The sequence below is a fragment of the Mastomys coucha genome, unplaced genomic scaffold, assembly GCF_008632895.1.
Source record: "Mastomys coucha isolate ucsf_1 unplaced genomic scaffold, UCSF_Mcou_1 pScaffold2, whole genome shotgun sequence".
NCBI classification, from domain to species: Eukaryota; Metazoa; Chordata; class Mammalia; order Rodentia; family Muridae; genus Mastomys; species Mastomys coucha.
In genome coordinates this window covers 13389028-13395393 of record NW_022196902.1, presented here as the reverse complement: position 1 = coordinate 13395393, position 6366 = coordinate 13389028, and the positions used below count along the sequence as shown (strand labels likewise).

At 42.2% G+C, this 6366-nt stretch overlaps 1 protein-coding gene across 5 annotated transcripts in view; it reads right to left on the bottom strand.

Moving 5' to 3' along the window:
- Positions 1-6366, bottom strand: part of Ahi1 (Abelson helper integration site 1) — a 141471-nt gene that overhangs the window by 12585 nt on the left and 122520 nt on the right. Inside the window, exon 22 of one of the 5 annotated variants that reach the window (XR_004121562.1) lies at positions 1897-1938. The exons of the other annotated variants lie outside the window; for them this stretch is intronic. The gene's annotated coding sequence lies outside the window, so the exon portion shown is untranslated. The remainder of the gene's footprint in view (positions 1-1896; positions 1939-6366) is intronic. 5 annotated transcript variants of the gene reach the window in all.

Here is a 6366-nt window from a genome sequence, read left to right as displayed (position 1 = left end):
AAAAAAACTTCCCAAACAAACAGAATCATTAACAACAAGAACAAAAAGCCCACAAGGAAACCAAGGGAGAGGTTGTGAGCAAGCTGAGGCTAACTCAGTGCTGTGGTCTGTCACCTAAGCTTCACATGTCTTTCCTCACTGTTTTTCTCACTGGTCTCCTCAGCCCATCCATGTTTTTAAGTGAGGCTCAACTGAACTGAATGCAAGATTCTGAAGTTGAACTTTGAATCTTTTACAAATTTGCTCAGTAAATCTTGCTTTCTTAATGGTACCTTTGAGAAAAGAATTGAATATGTACTCGTGGAGGAGGTACCAACTTATATTCCAAGTGCTAGTCCCTTCTAGAATTTGGAGCATTAGTTCCAACCCAAAGTTCAATGAGGAAATGGGGTCTACTGTGGCACAGGACTTTATAAATCCACCCAGTACTGCCAGGAATCAGACTGAATCGAAAAAAATCAGATGTTATAGAAAAGATCCATTTGACACTCAAAATAAGACAATAAATTACTGAATAATATCCAGGTGAAAGTCATCTACACAGTTATTTAAATTAAAGTCATTCAGAAGACAAGAAGAAAAACTAGATGAAAGAAAAGAACACAGCTTTTCTTTCAACCTTGCTTGAGAACTACTACGTTCCTGTCTTCTTGCAACTGCTGCTCACTCTGTCTCCACATTCCTCCTTCATAATCAGATTTCTGGAGATTGCACGTTGGCAAGCTTTGTCACCAGGTACCTTCCAACAAGCAGTACTTATTATAAAGACTTTAAGACGACTGCTCTTCTTGACTATGGTCATGTGTTTACTATCAAGTGGCTTTAAATCAAACATTTGAGGTGAGAATTACAGACAGACAAGGCGGGGGTGAAAGCTGGGTACTGTAGCGAGTAACCCCAGCAATGCAAGAACTAATGGCACCTTGGTGTGCCCTTGCCACTATACTTGATAAGACTCAGTTAAAATGCACTGAGAAAAAATTCACACTCAAAGTCAATTTCAATGCTAAGACTAGTTCAAATTGTTAAATCCCTAGCCTGTCCTCACCCCATAGCACAACAAGCAACAAAAAGGATCAAAGCCAAACTCAGCATTAATCCTCACAGAACTTCCCCAGCTTCCTCATGAACACATTAGCTCCAAACACATTAACTGAATTAAATGAGAGGTTTGAATTTTAAAAATTCTTTACAAAGTTTAAGTATCATTTCTACCTCTTTGTCCAAGAAAGGCCAGCATTTTACCAAAAATATTATATGCTTATAAAGCATGGTAAAACCACTGCCGACATGCCGCTCTAATTTAATTCCCATCATCTGCATCTGTTCTGACCAGAGAAACAGGCAGTCTCCCCGCTGAGCCAGTGGCACTCTGTAAGGGTCTTAGGTCCTGCTTATAACAGAGTGGGATGCTAGGATACCCTCAGATTTAATCAGAACGCAGTATGTGCAGCAAGTCAAAAACAAATGTAATAGAAGATAGGAAACAGATTAAATATTGTCCATGCCATGTTTCTCGTTGTGTTCTTACATAACCATCACTGGTATACCTCATTCTTTTATAACCACCACCGTATACCTCATTCTTTTTTCCATGATGCAAAGTGGCTTAGGCTATGTTCAAATGCTATAAACCTTCAGTGTAAGAAGTCTTACTTAGGACTCACACTTCACTCTAACCTTTACTCACTCATCCCTTGGTCTCGGCAGCAGCAACCATATGGGAAGTGCTCATGGAGGCAGTAGGAGGGGAACAAGGAGCTCTCTGTCAGCTGTTTTATTTTATCTTTAAACAAAAGCCCCCACTGCTAGACGGCAATCAGCCCACAAGTGCCCCCCACCATCAGCGAGGCCAAGGAGCACGGCGGCCCTTCCTTCCCTCCTTTCCACACACACCTCTCAGTTGTTTTGTGACTTCATTTCCTCTTCATGGACACCCTTGATTTGGAGAGGAGGGATGGAGAGAGGAAGATGAGCAAAGTGAGGATGAGGAATGGCAGGACGAGCCTACGGGTGCCTGCTTCCCAAACCCTCACAGCCTCTTTGGGATGATTGGCAGGTTAGGATGCAATGAGGCTTACACAGGAAATGAATGATAAATAGAGTGATTATGTGGAGATTTATCAGGAAAAAAAAAAAACAACTTAAAACAGCGTTGCAAAAGAGAAACAGGCATGCAAACAACTCACCGGAATAGACACTTGTAAAAACTTGAGGAACGATGGAAAATCATATGGATATTCAATCCGTATACGTTGTAACTAACACAGCAGCACCATGGAAGGCAGACTTGTGAGACAGCATAGCTTTAGTTTACATGCTGTTATGCGCCCACTGATACATTTACCATCTCAAATGGTTCATTTCTACTTTGTGCCAATTTTTTTTTTTTTTTATTTTTAGAACACAGATACAAGAGAGGGAGGTTGCCAATGAGAGGTAGATGGTTCTGTATTAATGTGTGTGGCCCACCTCTCTTGGGGCTTTGTTAACTAGAACTGGGGTCAGCATAAATGTATAAGGTCCCACAGCATTGCACTAATTTCTACAGATGAGGAAATGGAGGCCCAGAGTCACCAAGGATATAGGGAGCAGCTGGAGGGCGACGCCAAGTTTGCTAAAACTGACATCATAGTAAAATAATTTTCAGTATGATTTTGTTTGAAGCCTCAAGTGCCAACATGCATAAGTAGAATAATTCTGGGTAAAAACTAGGTTTGTAAGGCCTGGCACACCCTTGCCAATGGTGTAGATCCCATAGTTTCAAACTGTAGGTCACAGCCCTGCAACTAAATGTAAATATATATATATGAAAAGAGGGACGGGAAAAGGTTCTGTTGTGGAATGGCCAAAATGAAGTAAAAGTCAAATGGGAGCTGAGTCTGAGGTGTTTCTGTTAGCATACACGTGTGTTGTGCGATGACACGTGTGCTGTGTCCTGAGCCCTCCTGTGTCGCCCTGAGCCCTCATGTGTGCAGCATCATGTACCCTCTACCAAGCAAGCAGCCGTGGTGCTAAAGCCCACAGCACACACACTGCAGTGCTACACTATACTGTTTCTGCCACACAGGGCCAGGAAATGTCTGAACACAGCTCAGGTGTGAGGTAACTGTGTTATGAATTGTGTATTTACTGTATATACACTTTTTTTTGTATTTACAGATGAAAACATTTTCATTATGGAATGAAAAGAAGCAAACAGCATTTTCTTTGTGTCATTCGTTAGCATGTGACAAATTACTCTATCTTTGGGATGTTGTATTAAAATGCTGGCTTTTAAAAGTTGCTGTTTGAGTTTCATTTAAAAAAAAAGTTGACTGAAGCTGTTTGGGATTAGGACAGATTTCCTAGTCATGTCTGACATGGCTTTAATGGTTCTTTTACCATGTGAATGAAGCATTTATGCAAAGTGCTGATGGGGGACACATTCTAACAGAGCGAGACCTGTCCACTCTCCTCTGGCAGTCAAGCTGTCACCCTCTTACTTGCAAAATCAGAATATCTACAAAGTACACAGGAGCCAAGTCTGAAGCCAATCTCTATACAGAGGGCCCTCACTCCATACAAATGGTCCTAAGGGCAAGGAACTCTAGTAGGCCAGGGATGGATAGGATCTCACACCCTCTTTCCTATTCTTTTCTCTTAAACAAATAACTCAGGGGATCTTTAAGATTCTCCTTCCATCTACAGACTTGAACAAGAAGTTGTGAACCACAACAGAGGCGGGGTGGGGTGGGGTGGTGGCAACCTGGGATCTCTTGTCTCACAGTTATCTACACACATCTGGCCTTTGTTTCCTGGCTTGCTACATACAGTAAGATGGCTGCAGGCATTTAGATATCTTTCTCCTCTCTGTTTTGTCCAAACTGTAAATAAATTAACTCTCTTTTACAAGTTTCCATGTCCTGGTTTCTCTGGTATACAGGGAAATAGGTAGTGTGTTTATGGACCGAAGTACTCTGCAACCCTTTCTAGGCTCACCAGAGATTCTCGAGCGACCTTTCGTTGTTGGTATTTGTTACAGTTAGGGTACAAAAATGCTTCCCATTGGAGGATTAATATGATGATTGATGGAAAATTTAATGGCATTTCTGTGATCAGTATGATCTTTGGTGGAGGACAGCCACCTGGGTCACTGCCTAGAAGAGTGTACCCTACTTCTAGTCCCTTCCTCATTCCGTCTTTGCTTCCAGGCCTGCCAGGTGAGCAGCTCTGATCCATCATGCCTTCTCTATAAGAATACTACTGCACCCCAGGCCCCCAAACTCTGGAACTTGCAGATCGCTGGCTGAAAGGCAGGAGCTGTGAGCCAGAGTAAATCCTTCATCCTTTACAATACTTTCTTTCAGGAATTTTGACACAACAGACTCTAACTCAAGGCTAAGTATAGGGTCTACTACTCAGGCACCTCCCACCTCTACCTTAGAGTGAGATTGCTTTTTTTTTCTTACTTTTTTTTCTGGTGTAATTATTGGGGATCAGACCCAGGGCTGAGCAAACGCTTTACCACTCACTGAGCTACCCCTCTAGTCAGAGAATTGCTTTTGAAATAGCAATTTAATCATGTCACCTCTCTACTTTTCACACTCTGAAGGCTCCTACCACACATGTATGAAGGCTTCTGAGACTCTTTTTTCTCCTTTATCTCTCCCTCCTACCATGATGCTGCGCTGGGCCATGTTAGGGTCTTCACAGGCTGGTTCTCCTGTTTCAAAGGCATTCCCCAATGATAGCTTGTGGTTTTCACAAATGACCCTACAGTTTCCTGTCACTATCTTTTATTACTTATGTTTAATTTTGTGATTTTATGTGACTAATGCCACTTCCATTCTTTAGGCTATAATGCAGCGACTATTTCTGATTTATTGGTCATTACCATTCAGATTCCACTCTTCTGCAGTACCAGAGAAAACAACAGGCATTCTTAAAAGTGTTAAACAAATGGGAAGATGCCAAAGCAGTGTCCAGTGAGAACGGGAGTCCTCAGGTAGAGCTCGAGGACCAGGAGAATGAAAGCAGAAAATAATCAAAGAGTTTTCTATACAAGGAAATGCTGATTTCTCAAAATAGCCGTAGAAAGGGTAAACTTACAGAACTACAGAGAGAACCAGAATGAAAACTTGCTGGATGCATGTTTTCTTGCAGAAAGCAGGAGCCAGAGTCAACTTGGAGGACTAGAGTGACAGCTTGAGAAATGTGGTGTTATTTTCTTTGGTGAGGTGTTAGGGAATGTGGTAGTGAGACAAAAGGAACCGACAAAAAGATGACAAGACACTGCCCCACTGAGGCAGGTAACCAACACCTGACACTGCACAGCAATGAATAAACACAGAACAGAAGTGGCTAAAGTAGACACATGTGACAAAGACTCCAAGTGCGATTTATGTTAAGTAACGGTGCTTGTGGGAACTGACTTCTTGAGGGACTAAGTGGCTTGGCTTGGAAAGCACAGACATGGATCGTAGGCAAGCCAGGTGGTAGAAATACCAAAGTAATCCTCCATTAAAAAAACTCATATCAATTACTTGTGTGTGCAAGTGTGCACACAGCTGTGAGGATGTGTGTGTGCATTACAGAGAGTGAGTGTGGAGATCAGAGAACAAGCTGCTGGAATCAGCTCCCTGCTTTGACTCTGTGGACCCAGGACTGAGCTCAGGTAGTCAGGCTTGGCAGAAACTGCCTTTATCAGCAGAGCCATCTTGGCCCGCCCCCTGCTCAACCCGCCCCTTTACAATTCCTGAAAACAGAAGAGTGACTGCATCTTCTTCTTCCTCTTTTGAGCATGAGCTATTTCCTAATCTCCCATCATGAGGGAACAATTCTTCCCAAATCAGGTCACATGGACTATAAAGAAATTCTCTGCATTAAGATAAGAAGCATGTGGTGGTGGCTGCTTAGACACACCTACCATAATAGGGAGACAGCAAACAGAGAAGGCTCACTAGGTGCCAAATGTTTAAGGCACAGTGTCTTGTTCCAATACGTTGAGAAAGACATTTTATTTCATGATTCATCTGAATAAAAAAGACCCTTAAATGAGAAAAGGCTCATTCCCCTTTACATTTCCTAAAAATCAAAACTACTCAAAACTGTTAAAATCAGTACTACCATTGACTGCATCACTGTGACTTCTAAGTACCAACCAGAACATGAGCAGTAGTTAATTTTCTATGGTTTTTGCTAACTAACATCAATTCCTCAAGCACACGAAACAAGCAGCAGTCAACAGGGTTAAGAGACATTTTATAAAGCAGGTCTGTTGGCTTATGAGGTAGAGGGTTGGCTGGGTCCAGGCCAGATACCAAAGTTCCCCCTTCATAAAGTTTAAACAACAACAACAACAACAACCTCCACCACCACCACCAC